This window comes from Tachysurus vachellii, chromosome 1 (genome assembly GCF_030014155.1).
Source record: "Tachysurus vachellii isolate PV-2020 chromosome 1, HZAU_Pvac_v1, whole genome shotgun sequence".
NCBI classification, from domain to species: domain Eukaryota; kingdom Metazoa; phylum Chordata; class Actinopteri; order Siluriformes; family Bagridae; genus Tachysurus; species Tachysurus vachellii.
The window spans coordinates 18,989,124-19,004,427 of record NC_083460.1 but is presented as its reverse complement, the minus strand read 5'-3'; the positions used below and the strand labels follow the sequence as shown (position 1 = coordinate 19,004,427).

Below are 15,304 nucleotides of genomic sequence, written 5' to 3'. Positions count from 1 at the left end.
ATAAATTCTTCTTCTAAAAGATAAGACACATTTAAGTTTTGTGTTTTTGCAACCTAGCAGAACGATTTTCACCTCTCCGACAGTTTTACCAGATCTGGTCAGTACTTGGCGGAGTTGATATTTTCATGGCCCACCTGTTGTCCTACAGCAAGGAGAACATCCTAAACTGGCCTGTATATATATATACAGAACACACCAGAAACCATTTCCTGTGAAAGGAAGACGCTGAAATGAAATTGTTGATTGAAATTGTTCATGCATTTGTAGAAATTAAAATCAATCAATCTTGATTTAACAAGTCGGAAGAAAATTATTTTGGCATCACAGTGTTTTGTACAATTTTGGGGTTTTTTTCGGCTCAGGTATATTGCCATTTTTGACAGACCAAAGATAAAATTAATCAGTTGGCACCTGAACCTCTTTCTCCTGTTTTAAAATCAAAAATAAAACACTGAAAAGTAAAATCAACAATAAAAGACAATAAAAGAAAAACTCAAACAATGACTTTGGGCTGGGCAATAAAACGATAACGATAAGTATCGCAATAGACACGTGATCGATATCAATAAAAAATGTGTTTGATAAAACGTTTGATATTACTTTTTTTTTTGGAAGAAAACAGAGGTTGCGAAGCAAGTTTGGTTGCATTAACAAAGGCACTCGTACTCTGGTAACCTAGCAACATAGGGAGTGACACGCTAACAGCTAATCATGTAACAGTATCATCTGTGTTGGTCTGCTGGATTCCTCTTCAGTAACCGGTGACTGATAAGCAAAAAAGAGCCGCAGCGAGTGAGGAAATTGTAAATAAAAGAGGAAAAATCAGCTACTTTTTCCATATTTCTGCAGGTTTTATATTTCAAACAATGTTACTGTACTGTATCAGGTGTTTTATATTACAGATGTATCTCAGTCTACCTCAGTTTTATTTATGTTTACAAAACACTGCACATATTTTACACACTTTATTCACCAGAAGGTGAACAGATAGTGAACTTCCTAGCACTAAACGTGTACTAAATTCTCAGGTTTCTCTATGTTTATATTTAATTTTATTTTATTACACTTTATTAAGCATTTCTTAAATTTTCTTTCATTTTGCACCTTAAATGTTAAGAGATAATTGTTAAGTGTTCATTGTGACTTTAGACTTATGTTTACATAATAATTATTTGAGTTTTCCTGGTTGTTGACATTTCTGTCTTAATAACTGAGAGGGTTATGATCAGAGGAAGGTTAAGTTTAAAATAAAAATCTTTAAATGTAATATATTTTTCCCCTGGTCCTTATTTTTAATGGGTCATAAAAAACATCAATAATTATCGATATCGACCGATATGAAACACTGATATCGTGATACAGTTTTCAGCCATATCGCCCAGCCCTACAATGACTGTAACTTGGAGCAGGAAAAAATCCTCCACCACAAAGAGTAAAAAAAAAAAAAAGCAAACAGATGCGGGCCTGCAACATCCCCTGCAGACAAGAAGTGAGACAGCATCTTCCACAGGAAAACAGGAAGTGGTTCCTCTGATGTTAGGGCAGACCTTCAGCAGTGTATAAGCTGATTAACAACACGCAGGGTCCGCAGTCCCATACACATTGCCAGGTGAGGAGACAAGAGTTCTGGAGAGTGCATAGACGATCACACTGAAATGTCCATGCACTCTCTATACACCAGAGGCTCCTCCAGTAGCCAGTGTAAGTCTTTGTTTTGTTTTTTAAAACAGTTCCAGATTTTAAAAATGTCTATGATAAAAAAATAAAAAAATTGGTAATTCAGAAATGTCCAGCATTTTCGTGTCCATTAAAAACAAAGTCCTGTCCAGCCCCAGTCCTCCCGCTGTGCGTAGTAATCCACTGGCTTCTGCTCTCCATTCTAGGTGCCTGGCTCCACTGAGGAGGCGGTAGGCAGCAGCTCTGCTTAGCTGGACCAGCCTCTGCCCTCCTTCATCCTCGAGCAGATGGTGTACGCTCTGAGTTCCAGAGTTCCATTCCATTGTTGTATATGGCGTAGGCCCATGTGTACTGTCTCTTTGTCTTAAAGTTTTACATTTTATAAACGTAAAAGTTCTCCATATGTCACTTATGGGATATGTCTCCATATGTCCCACAGGTGCTTACAGGAAGCCACATAAGGGTCTGGCCTAAAAAATGTTGTACAGTTAAAATCTCAGTGTTGCAGTCAGCAATAACATTGTTAAGTTTATCTAAAAGAACCATCTTTCCACTGCATTGGTGGGAGCGAACACACAGATAAAAACCAAAACCTCATTCTCATAAAAAGCTTTCACTTTCAAAAGCCTTCCATTTAAAATCTTTTCAACTGAATAAGAACAAAAAATAAAATTGCAAGCAAACAGCAAGGCGACTCCACCATTTAGTGTTGTGTTATGACTTAAGCATAAGTATAAAGCATTATTGACATCGCTGTGGGTTTCCTGTAGCATAACAACGTCAATATGTTTCTGCTTTTCAGTTCATATAATTTAGCTCTCTTGCTGCATTAATATTCAAACTCACAATGTGAATCCCACTCATTATAAAATGTAGATAAATTAAACAGGAAGTAAAAATTTCTCCAACATAAAACACACAACACATTCTATATGTCGTCATCAAAGTTTTCTGATTCACTTTTGTTATCAATTTCTTTAACCAAAAGACTTCCACATCAACAAAAGTTCCTTCTCTTCTATAATGTTTGACATCGTGTTTTTGGTCTGGGAAAAAAATCTTCAGTTATATTTTTTTGCAATTTCATATTTTTTAAGCAATCTTTAAAGTCACTTAACTGTTCATCTTGTGAGCTGAAGGTGAAGACAGAATCTGACATACAGTCTTCACTGTCTGACTCTTCTACCTTTGTTTCTTTCTTTGCCTGTGTTTACCCTTGTCCCTTATCTTGTCTTTTTAAATACAAACAAACACACACACACTCACACACATGCTCACACTATACGTATGATTATTCTGAGGTGTTTAAATAGAAAGAATTGCACATACACAAAGAATAGCAAAAAATAGGCCAATCGCTCTCACAAGCTCTACACACCACTCTCGCTCCTCTGCTGCACACACACAAACTCAGACACACAGAGAGAGAGAGAGAGAGAGAGAGAGAGAGAGAGAGAGAGAGAGAGGATCAGACATGGAATGGAGACTGAACGTCTTTCTCCATCTGCTGCATCCCTCTTTTTTAGTCTCTTGGATTTTCTCAGAGGATGAGGAGCTTCTGCCGTTGTCATTGGATACCAGCCTTAGCTTCTGTAGCCGCCCGCCTCGCCGCCATGTGCTCTCACAGAACACTAAATAATTAAACAAGGACACACCTCTGCCTCTGTTTCAGACCTGTGGCCACATCAGACACACTGCAGCACAGAACCTTCACACAACACTAAACTACTAATATGTTTAGTTTATTATTTAGCCTGCTGTTAATATGAATATTGACTATTAGCAGCATTAATGAAATCTAATTATAAAATATTACTAATATGATGATAGGAAATTAATAATAAAACAAATCATTTTAATGATTAAAATACAGCTGACCAAATGTCAATTATTAATGCTGAATAAACAGTAATCTGTAATCTAACTGCCATTAGTTTTGTCCATCTACAGGTAATATTCCCTCTATCTCGTCACTCTGGGGAACGACTGGGGCAGTCGTGGCCTAATGGTTAGAGAGTTTGACTCCTAACCCTAAGGTTGAGGGTTCGAGTCTCGGGCCGGCAATACCGCGACTGAGGTGCCCTTGAGCAAGGCACCGAACCCCCCAACTGCTCCCTGGGCACCACAGCATAAAAGTCTGCCCACTGCTCCAGGTGTGTGTTCATGGTGTGTGTGTGTGTGTTCACTGCTGTGTGTGTGCACTTTGGATGGGTTAAATGCAGAGAACAAATTCTGAGTATGGGTCACCGTACTTATAGTAGCTGTATGTCACGTCACGTTACTCTAATCTACCCACAATCTCTATTTAGAATCCAGAGTTAAAGTATGTACAAATTTACCCTGAAGTAATGACACTAGTGTTAACATGTTAACCCTTAACTTGTAGACACAGTCAACATCTCTAAATGTTTCATGTTTTGATAAAATTTCACAAAATTTTGTTGATGATTCAAACACCTAAATGAACCAGCTTTTAACAATGCAAAATTAATCTATTAAAAATGCAAAAATAATCTATTAGAATGTGAAGACAATTTAGAGCAATTCAGAGGTGATGTTGACAAAGAACATCTGAGAAACGTGTCCACAGTGTGATAACTATTAGGATTGGACCCAACGTGCACGTGATATTTAAGCACTGACTTTAGGACGTCTCCTGCATTCATTTACTTAAATCACAACAAAGATCCTTTGTAGTTCATTAAATATTGATTGAAAATGATTATGATGATGGTGATGATGATGATGGTGATGATGTTGGTGGTGATGGTGGTGGTGATGATGATGATTATGATGGTAATGATTATGATGATGGTGATGATGATGATGATGATGGTGGTGGTGGTGATAATGATGATGGAGTTGATGATTATGAGGATGATGATGATGATGATGGTGATGATGTTGGTGGTGATGATGTTTGTGGTGATGGTGGTGGTGGTGATGATGATGATGATGATGATGATGATGATGGTGGCAACATTATGATGATGGTGATGATGATGATGATGATGGTGGTGATGATGATGATGATGATGATGATGATGATGATGATGATGGCGATGATGATGGTGGTGGTGGTGATGGTGATAATGATGATGGAGTTGATGATGATGATTATAAGGATGGTGATGATGATGATGATGATGATGATGTTGGTGGTGATGATGTTTGTGGTGATGGTGGTGGTGATGATGATGATGATGATGATGATGATTATGATGATGATGATGTTGATGATGATGATGATGGTGGCAACATTATGATGATGGTGATGATGATGATGATGATGATGATGGTGATGAAATTTTTTTTTATTTTAAACCATCATCATCCCATGTATATTGTCTCCACTGAGATGATTATACTAAGTTCTTAACACTTGAATATAATACTGAAAATAACTAAAACATGGATTCACACTGGTCTTAAAAAATTTAATCCAAACTCTGGATGGATTTGATTCTTGACTCATTTGGAGAATGGTTTCATTATCACTCCTTTATAACCAAACCATAATTCAGCTCTGTTTGTCACTTCACATCACCGATGTTGTGATGGTTTGTGTACCCTAAGCACCCACAGAGCTGTACAAGCCAATTTCAGCTCACGTACTCTAATTGATTATTAGTGAGAAAAAACAATTACTCCAAAATACAATTAGTCCTTCCTGTGATGGGGTACAGTGGACAACTGACCCCAGGGAGAGAAAATAAATCAACAGCAGTGAGAGGGTGTCTTTAACTGCAGCAGCTGTTTAATACCTTGATTAAATCCATTGCGCTTCTCACTTAATGAAAAAAACAAAACAATTATGTGCATGTCGATCAAGGCTGGGAAAACTAATTAACCTCAGCCTTCAGAGGTATTTTAAACAGAGCTCAACAAGACTGTGTGAAGAATGTGATAATTATCTCTTTCTATCACCTACTGTACAGTGTGATCTTCTGCCAGACACATTTTTCAGTCATTATATATTATATTATATATATTACTTGTTTATATTTAAATGAGAATTGGACTGCAGGCTCATGGTTTGCACTTCACCTGGCTTTCATATTGCTGTGGAGTGACAGCAAAGACCTCATCCAGTTGTGGCTGAACAGGTAAATGGGCATATTGTACAATACAGGCAAATGATAAAGAGCAGAGAATGGAAGAGACATGAGCATGTTGCTTGAATAGAGAGAGTTAAAATAAAATATTACAGATAGAGGACCATCAGGAGGTACTGAACATTCTGCTTGTTCATCCTGGTCTCCTGAAGAAGCCAGAAGATGACTACATTATGTCTAATTACTTCATTATGTCTCATTACTCCATGACTAAAATAGTCTAATGATAGTTGGTGTTGGGGACAGGATGTCCATTTGGACAGCCAACACACACACATTCACTCTAACACTGGCTTCTGTTTCTTTACACCATTCTGCTATAATATGATTGCCATCATGTCAAATTCTGCTTCCAAATGTAAGCTTGCAAGATTCTTATTAAACAAGAGACTGGATGAAAGGAAGGCAATATTTTGTAATGAACACGCTGCTCAGGTTTACACACTGCTCAGGTTTACACGCTGCTTAGGTTTACACGCTGCTCAGGTTTACACTGTGCTTAGGTTTACATGCTGCTCAGGTTCACACACTGCTCAGGTTCACACGCTGCTCAGGTTCACACACTGCTCAGGTTCACACACTGCTCAGGTTCACACGCTGCTCAGGTTCACACGCTGCTCAGGTTTACACGCTGCTCAGGTTTACACGCTGCTTAGGTTTACACTCTGCTCAGGTTTACACTGTGCTTAGGTTTACACGCTGCTCAGGTTCACGCTCTGCTCAGGTTCACACGCTGCTCAGGTTTACACGCTGCTCAGGTTTACACGCTGCTCAGGTTTACACTGTGCTTAGGTTTACACGCTGCTCAGGTTCAAATGCTGCTCAGGTTTACACGCTGCTCAGGTTTACACACTGCTCAGGTTTACACTCTGCTCAGGTTTACACGCTGCTCAGGTTTACACACTGCTCAGGTTTACACTCTGCTCAGGTTTACACGCTGCTCAGGTTTACACTCTGCTCAGGTTTACACTCTGCTCAGGTTTACACGCTGCTCAGGTTTACACACTGCTCAGGTTTACACTCTGCTCATGTTTACACTCTGCTCAGGTTTACACTCTGCTCAGGTTTACACTCTGCTCAGGTTTACACGCTGCTCAGGTTCACGCGCTGCTCAGGTTTACACGTTGCTCAGGTTTACACGCTGCTCAGGTTTACACGCTTGTGATTTTCTTTCTCTGTGCATGATGGTTTTTACATCCACATTGATTTGCTGCCTCTGGTTTATAGATTAAAGGGGTCCACTGCCTTTGCATCAACGGCCTGATACACAATTCAATTTGTAAATGTGGCATGAAATAAGGAGAAGAATCTGGATCCCTTTCACTGTACAATCATACATTCACGTCAGCTTTCACATGCTCTCAGTAGTGTGGCTATAAAACCTTTATAAATTAATACTTATTTTTACAGCTCTGAGAGCAGCATTGATTATTTAAGCAGGATAATTGCACAAATCTAGTGCAAAATTGGCTCTCCATATGCATTCAGGGAGGCAGGCCAATTTAATTTCTGGCTGGTTTTGTTCTCTGTTGGATTCCTGATATGGCTGGATGGACTAATGCACATATTTTGTCATTGTGCCCTCCTGTGATCTTCCCTCAGAGAGGAGGAGTTAAGCTAACTGGAGCTGTCAACATGATGTGTCTTCCTGCTTTGCTTGAGTAAAGGCATGTTTCTTGTAAGTGAACGGAGATGTGATGTAGAGTAAAGTTCACTGAGAACATGATCCACGGCTGATATACTGCACACAGCAGACTAGCGGGAATATAACTAGGAGACGCCTGAATCATTTGATGCAGCTTTTAAAGGATTTTGTATTTCAATTATATTACAATTCATCATACTTGGAACTTTAAAAAAGTCCATTTTCCCAGAGGTTTTACAGAGGATGCTGTAGGAAGATAATGTCTATGTTTAGGTCATATTTGTATGACTAGTTACTGACGCAATATAACAATATAAAGATGATATGTATGAGTTATTTCTGTGTGATAAACAAAAAGGTTTGACATACAGTTATAACACAGGACAGCTGATCAAGTAATGTTAATTAGGTAACACTTAAATACCTGAATTAATACTTCAGTAATAAGTCATGATGAGTTAAAGCAAGAACTAATAAAAAGTTAACCCTAACTATGACGTGAGACTTCATGTGTGAATATCATAGAGTCTGATAAATAAATAAACGTTACTGTATTCATTTCAGCTGTAATGAGTCTGTCTGTGTTTCTGTCCTGTTTCTGTCTGCTGTCTTTTCCTGTGGTTAATTGTTTGCTCCGCCCACTCTTTGGTTTCCATGGACATTAATTGTACTCCTTCTCTCCTTCAGGTGTCTTGTCTTTGTCTCTAATTGGTTCTGCTCTGTGATTGGTTCTTGTCGGTTATTTATACTCTGTGTGTTCAATTCCCTTTTGTTGGTCGTTATTGTATTGTGCTTGTATGTATGTTGTGGATGTTCCGGTCTCCTGTCTGCTCTGTATTCTGCTCTGTTTTGCCTGCCTGTTTGTTTGCTTGTTTGTATTACCTGTTTCTTGTTTTGGTTTAAGTAAAATCTAAAACTGCATTTGGATCCTCACTCGCCTTTGTCCAACCTCGTGTCAGAACGACCAACCACATGGATCCAGCAGAGATTTTGTTCCGGTTATGTCAGGGGGATTCCCCACTGGAGGAATATGTAGAGGTGTTCTTGGACTTGTCCAATCAGGTGGATTTTGGGGAGAGGGCCCTCAAGGACCTGTTCCGGCATGGTTTGAAGGACGGGCTGCGCTACCTAGTGCCATTGGGCCGAGAGGTGGGGCCTTTCACGGACCTGGCCAACGTAGCGTTGCTCCTGGGCGGGTCCTCCCTAACCGTGCACAGGACAGAGTCGGACACCGGCCCTAAATATTTTTTGGGGGGGGGCAGTAGGCATCGGGGTCCGTGAGCTGCGGATCCAGGCCAGCCACGGACGCCCGAGGCCCCTACGGTACCTCGGCCCGACCCAAGCCTGTGTACGCCGGTGACCGAACCCGTCCACATGGGTGCCAGACCGGAGAGCTCGGACGAGGCCCGGGGGAACTGATCGCCCGGGGGAACTGATCGCCAAGCTGGCGGACACCCCGATGGTGCCGGTTCGGGCGGCCGGCATCCCTACGGCACCGGCTGGAGCACCTAAGGCACCTGAAGCATCCGAACCCGCCGACACACCTGAACCCGCCGACGCACCTGAACCTGCCGACGCACATGAACCTGCTGAAGCACCCGAACCCGCCGACGCACCCGAACCTGCTGAAGCGCCCGAACCTGCTGAAGCGCCCGAACCTGCTGAGGCGCCCGAACCTGCTGAAGCGCCCGAACCTGCTGAAGCGCCCGAACCTGCTGACGCACATGAACCTGCCGACGCACATGAACCTGCTGAAGCACCCGAACCCGCCGACGCACCCGAACCTGCCGAAGCGCCCGAACCTGCCGAAGCGCCCGAACCTGCCGAAGCGCCCGAACCCGCTGAGACACCGGATCCGACCGGGCCGACCGGGTCGACGGAACCGACCGGGTCGACAGAACCAGCCGGACCGACCGGGTCGATGGGTTTGACCGGGTCAACCGAGCCAGCCGGACCGACCGGGTCAACGGAACCGACTGGGTCAACAGAACCAGCCGGGCCTACCAGGTCGCCAGAACCAGCCGGACCGACCGGGTCGACAGAACCAGCCGGACCGACCGGGTCGACAGAACCAGCCGGACTGACCGGGTCGACAGAACCAGCGATCCCCAGCTTTGTCTCCCTGTCTCTGTCTGTCTCTCCCTCTCCTGTCCATCTTGATAGGTTCAAAGCGCCTCCTGCACCACCCTGGTCTCCAGTCCTGCTCTGGTCCCTGGCTCTGCCTGCGGCGCCACCCTGGTCTCCAGTCCTGCTCTGGTCGCTGGCTCTGCCTCCGGCAACACCCTGGCCTCCAGTCCTGCTCTGGTCGCTGGCTCTGCCTGCGGCACCACCCTGGTCTCCAGTCCCGCTCTGGTCGCTGGCTCTGCCGGCTCCGCCCTGGCCCCCTGCTCTGCCGCCTCCGACCTGGCCTCCAGCTTCGCCGGCTCTGCCCTGGCCTCTGCCGCCACATGGACCTGGCCCGCCTTCCCACCCCCTGTTCCGCCTCCGCTCCACCACCCTCCGGTTCTGCGTTGGAGTGTCTGGAATCCACTCCTAGGGGGGGGGCTCTGTAATGAGTCTGTCTGTGTTTCTGTCCTGTTTCTGTCTGCTGTCTTTTCCTGTGGTTAATTGTTTGCTCCGCCCACTCTTTGGTTTCCATGGACATTAATTGTACTCCTTCTCTCCTTCAGGTGTCTTGTCTTTGTCTCTAATTGGTTCTGCTCTGTGATTGGTTCTTGTCAGTTATTTATACTCTGTGTGTTCACTTCCCTTTTGTTGGTCGTTATTGTATTGTGCTTGTATGTATGTTGTGGATGTTCCGGTCTCCTGTCTGCTCTGTATTCTGCTCTGTTTTGCCTGCCTGTTTGTTTGCTTGTTTGTATTACCTGTTTCTTGTTTTGGTTTAAGTAAAATCTAAAACTGCATTTGGATCCTCACTCGCCTTTGTCCAACCTCGTGTCATCAGCCTTGTGTTAAGGAGCAGAGCCCTTGGTCCTAGTGCCCCACAGCACAGACAGTGGGATTGGAAGAGAAATGGATGGATGCAAACCAGTTTGAGCTAAAAAATATTTGATATTTATATTAGTGCATTTTTCTACGTTCCACAGGAGTATCTGTGTAAATGATGACAGTAATCCAGCTCCATCCATCCAGTGATGTTTGTGTCACGTATGAAGTCGAAAGTCTCACGTCATAGTTAAAGTTATCTCTTCATTAGTTCATGTCTTAACTCATTAGTAGATCAGATAAACCGTAAGTAAGGATTAATTCAGGGATTAATGCAGGATTCTTCATGTACTGTTATTATAAAGTGTTACCATTCATTCATTCATTCATTTTCTACCGCTTATCCGAACTACCTCGGGTCATGGGGAGCCTGTGCCTATCTCAGGCGTCATCGGGCATCAATCATTTTAAATAATGCAAAGAGAAATCTGATGATTAAAATTTATCTTTGGTAAGTGACAAAAGTGTTTTCTCCCAAATGTTATAAACCATGATCAAAACATTCTGGTGAACTTTTTTAGATTTAGCTTGTAAAATTGGATATTGTTGTAGATGCTGGATTTAAATCACACATGTTATAAGAATGAACTAGCCTTATGAATGCTCTACGCACCTTGTTGATGTATCACTGCTTCAGTTACACAGTAAAAGAACATTCATCATTCATACAGTGCACATATCTTTAAAAGTGAGCAAAGTGCAGTCCACTGATCATGTGCAGAGTTCCTTAGGGCCTAGATGACTTATATAAAGTAAATGGTTCTCCTGTTCAGGTGCACACACAGCCACGGATCACTGCTTTTTTTAATGATATTCCTTAAGAAAAGGGGAAAAGGAGTTTCTTTCAGTTTGATGTCTTTAAACCAGCCTCTTCTTCCAATCTTGTTCTCTCATTATTTCAGCTCCTTGTTCCTTTATAAAAAAGGGTCTTTGTGACCTCGTGATTTGAAAAAGAAATTCATCTAACGCAAACCAGGATCTCCAATTTACCAATTATTCTCACTATCTGGTTGTGATTTTGCTCTGAAGCTTCTGCAGGAGTCTTCTGGATTTTATCAGTTTCATAAGTCAACATATTCAGGGAAATGGATGTATTGTAGAATGATAAGTTTGGATAAAGGAAGAGAAATTAGGATGCAGTTTGAATGGAGTGATTTAAAATGCTGTATTACAGGTAGAGGACCAGTGCAGACCATCTGTCCATAGATGAGAAGTACGATGATGAGAACAGTCCAAACTTCAGAATAGACTGAACATTATGCTTGAAATTTGTTCATCCTGTTCCCTTGAAGAAGCTAGAAGATATAAAGTGTATTTGGTCAGTCCAAGACTTCAAAATGAAATGTGTATGTGTGTGTGTGTGTGTGTGTGTGTGTGTGTGTGTGTGTGTGAGAGAGAGAGAGAGAGAGAGAGAGAGAGAGAGAGAGAGAGAGAGAAAGAGATACTATGTGTGTGTCAGAGAGAGAGAGAGAGATACTATGTGTGTGTCAGAAAGAGAGAGAGAGAGAGATAATGTGTGTGTGTGTCAGAGAGAGAGAGAGAGAGAGAGAGAGCGAGAGAGAGAGATAGTGTGTGTCAGAGAGAGAGAGAGAGAGAGAGAGAGAGAGAGAGAGAGAGAGAAAGAGAGACGGGCAGAGAGAGAGAGAGAGAGAGAGAGAGAGAGAGAGAGAGAGAGATTCTGTGTGTGTGTCAGAGAGAGAGAGAGAGACGGGCAGAGAGAGAGAGAGAGAGAGAGAGACATTGCCAGAATTTTAAACAGAATTTCAAACAGCAGCCACCTGCTGTAATCAGGATAGAAAACAGACTTCATTCATTAATCCTCGTTAAAACAAGCAGTGAGGAAGCAACACACTGAAATAAATCAACACAGAGATTCCCAAAAACTAATTACACTTAAGTTCATTTTGTAAAGTGTTTACTACAGTTCATATATTCCAATTCATATTTTATGTCACAAACACACATACACACAAACACACACACATACACACACATACTGTACACACACAAACACACACACACGCATACACACATACACACACATACACACACACAAACAGTTTGCAGTGAAACTCTTTTTTTTGACATTAACGTTTGACATTTTTGACAATAAAGATATGCAACAATACGGCTATTTTACAGCAGTTTAATGCTGGTGTACAGATTCAGTGTAGGGAAAACTGTGCAAAACCTTCAGTAAATTTGGAATCTTTTCTTTTGTACTAGAATAAATCTTCCACATCCATCTTCATTTGTTTTATTTTTTCAGAGTTGCAGGGAAGACAGACGTGATCAGCAGAATACTGGACATGAGGTGACAATCTGCATACTAACTTCTTTAGGAGGAGGAAACCAGGGAACATAGAGGAGCTAAACTGGAGGAGATGAGGAACTCTGCACAGACAGAAACCTGAACCTTGTTAAACAATGTTTCAACATAAAAACTGAACTAGAACTAAGCCCTGACTATTTAGTATACTTTATATAAGTTTCTAAAACATATGCTATAATTATTAGAATACTAGTGTGCATGAAGGTAAAATATATCACAAGTAGTTTTGTAAGGAAGGGAAGAGTGTTCTGAGGTGTTTCACTGCTGCCTTAGTGAAGACGACTTTCAGCGTAGTGGGTGAGAGAGAGAGAGAGAGACAGAGAGAGAGAGAGAGAGAGAGAGAGAGAGAGAGAGAGAGAGAGAGAGAGAGAGAGAGAGAGAGAGAGAGAGAGAGAGAGAGAGAGAGAGAGAGACAGAGAGACAGAGAGAGAGATTCAAAGTGGTTTTAATAAACCTTGTCTGTTTTTATTTACTTAATTAATTAATTAATTAATTATTTTATTTGATAAGATAAAATATGAGATATTGGATAAAAAATGTAATTTATTCTCCATCATATTTGACTCCCATGTACCTACAGGGCTTTGTATTTGTTCTGTATAATAATCATTTTTAATAACGTATATAGTTAAGAAAAAGCTCAGGTTTTGGGACGGTTTCAGCATCACAGGTTTATTCTTACACAGGTATCTCCCAAGTTGCTGACTGATTGGTATAATACACGTTGTTCTTCCACTGCTCCATGTTTGCGGTCACCACACACAGGTTTTATGTTATATATGATGCCCTCCCTGACACAACCCTCTTATTTTCTCCAGGCTTTGGAGTTAACCTCTCAGTAACTGGGTTGGTTCTGTGTTCAACTTTCAATCCAGTGAAACCAAGCCTAAGCTATAATTCGATCTACTCCCAGGTTAACATTTCCAGGCTCAACAACCTACAGAAATCCATGAAGTGATGAAGAGGAAATCACAAACCTGAACCCAGAAAATACCAAATACCACAGAACAGATTTTATTAATGTGGCCGCTGGAAATGATGCGCAGGACCAACAAATACAAATGGGGTTCTTTTTTATTCCCGAAAAGTAAGTGTATTGGAGACAGAGAATCAGCCCTCAAAAGGGTCATGAAATGAAAAATAGAAATAAAATTAAGAATCCAATTTGACAGGTTTTTCTCTATTTAAATCGTGATATACAAATCACCTTTCCAAAATAACCTTAATGTACTCGTTTCTTAACTCTACTTGGTCTATTTTCCCCAATAAACAAATAATAAAATCAATAACCAAACTCATAAAAGAAATAACAAAAGCAATACAGTTTACTTGTAGAAGTACTAGAACTTAGTAACAAAAGTAAATCACTTTAGTAGCAACAGTATTCCCAGAAGTATTACCAAAAAAAAAAGTAATACGGTAGTGGCAGGACTGTAAAAGAAAACAAAACATGTTCCACAATCACACCACCTTTAAACCTCAAATAAGATCTCCGTACATTTTAAACAATATACATTTTAAACAAAACCATTACTCACTTTTGGAACACACGCACACGCAGATCTTTCCAGAACAGGCCCCAGGTACACCAGGTGAGTTAGCTTCGTGCTAATGGCTGCACCGTTACACATAGGCATCCGCACGCATACACACGTCCAAATAACTCGGTACTTTTAATGAAAACTCTTCATAAGATGATTTTCGCTCACCGAAACTGGCACGTATTGGATAAGACACGCAATCCAGCGCAAAAACCCAATAAATGGAGCACAAAACACATTTATAGCAGCACATGCAAAAAAACTCTGCTCCTCGTGCTTTACCTGTCCGACATGCACCGCGCTCGCGCAGGCGATGACGTCACACGCACGCCCTTAAAGGGACCCGTTTTCTTTTTCTCTAATTTATATTATAAGTATAATAGAAATAAGGGTCATTAATCACCATCTGGTTACATTAAGCTTCTTACATTCTGCTACACAACTCATCCACACTGTGTCCCAAAGTCATATCTGCATTGTCAACTCATATTGACTCTCAGTCAGCCGGACCCTCAAGCTGAATTGCGGTCAAATCATCAAAATCAATACCACATCAGCACAAGTACAGGAAGTGTAGTATGTACAGCAGTATAAGTAATAACAATGACAAAGCAACTGCCTTTTTATTGACATGATACTGTAAATGTGAATTATTTATTAGCTCATTAGTCCTCATACACTTTCAGTAACTGCTTTATTATGGTCAGGTTTGCAGCGGACCTGCGCCTATACTGGGAACACTGGTCATGAGGCCAGAAAATATCTTGGACCTGATCACAAAAACATACTTGACTTTAAATACATTTTTATTGATTTAAGATTTGTATTCCTGCTTATACAGTTATTAGGGATGAGCGAGTACAGCATTATCTGTATCTGTATCTGTTAACCATATGAATTATCTGTATCTGTACTCGGAGTGGGTGGGGCCTAGCCCGGAAGTAGGTGGGACTTGTCTTGAAATGGGCGGGGCTTTAAACGGTATGTTATTTTAAGCATGCAATTGATA

At 41.4% G+C, this 15,304-nt stretch overlaps 1 long non-coding RNA gene across 1 annotated transcript; it reads right to left on the bottom strand.

The window, feature by feature from the left end:
- Nucleotides 1-13,810: 13,810 nt before the first annotated feature.
- Nucleotides 13,811-14,572, bottom strand: LOC132841587 (uncharacterized). The gene is made up of 2 exons (XR_009647941.1): nt 14,293-14,572; nt 13,811-14,185 (listed from the first exon to the last, which is right to left on the bottom strand). It is a non-coding gene; the product is annotated as an uncharacterized LOC132841587 (long non-coding RNA).
- Nucleotides 14,573-15,304: the final 732 nt, after the last annotated feature.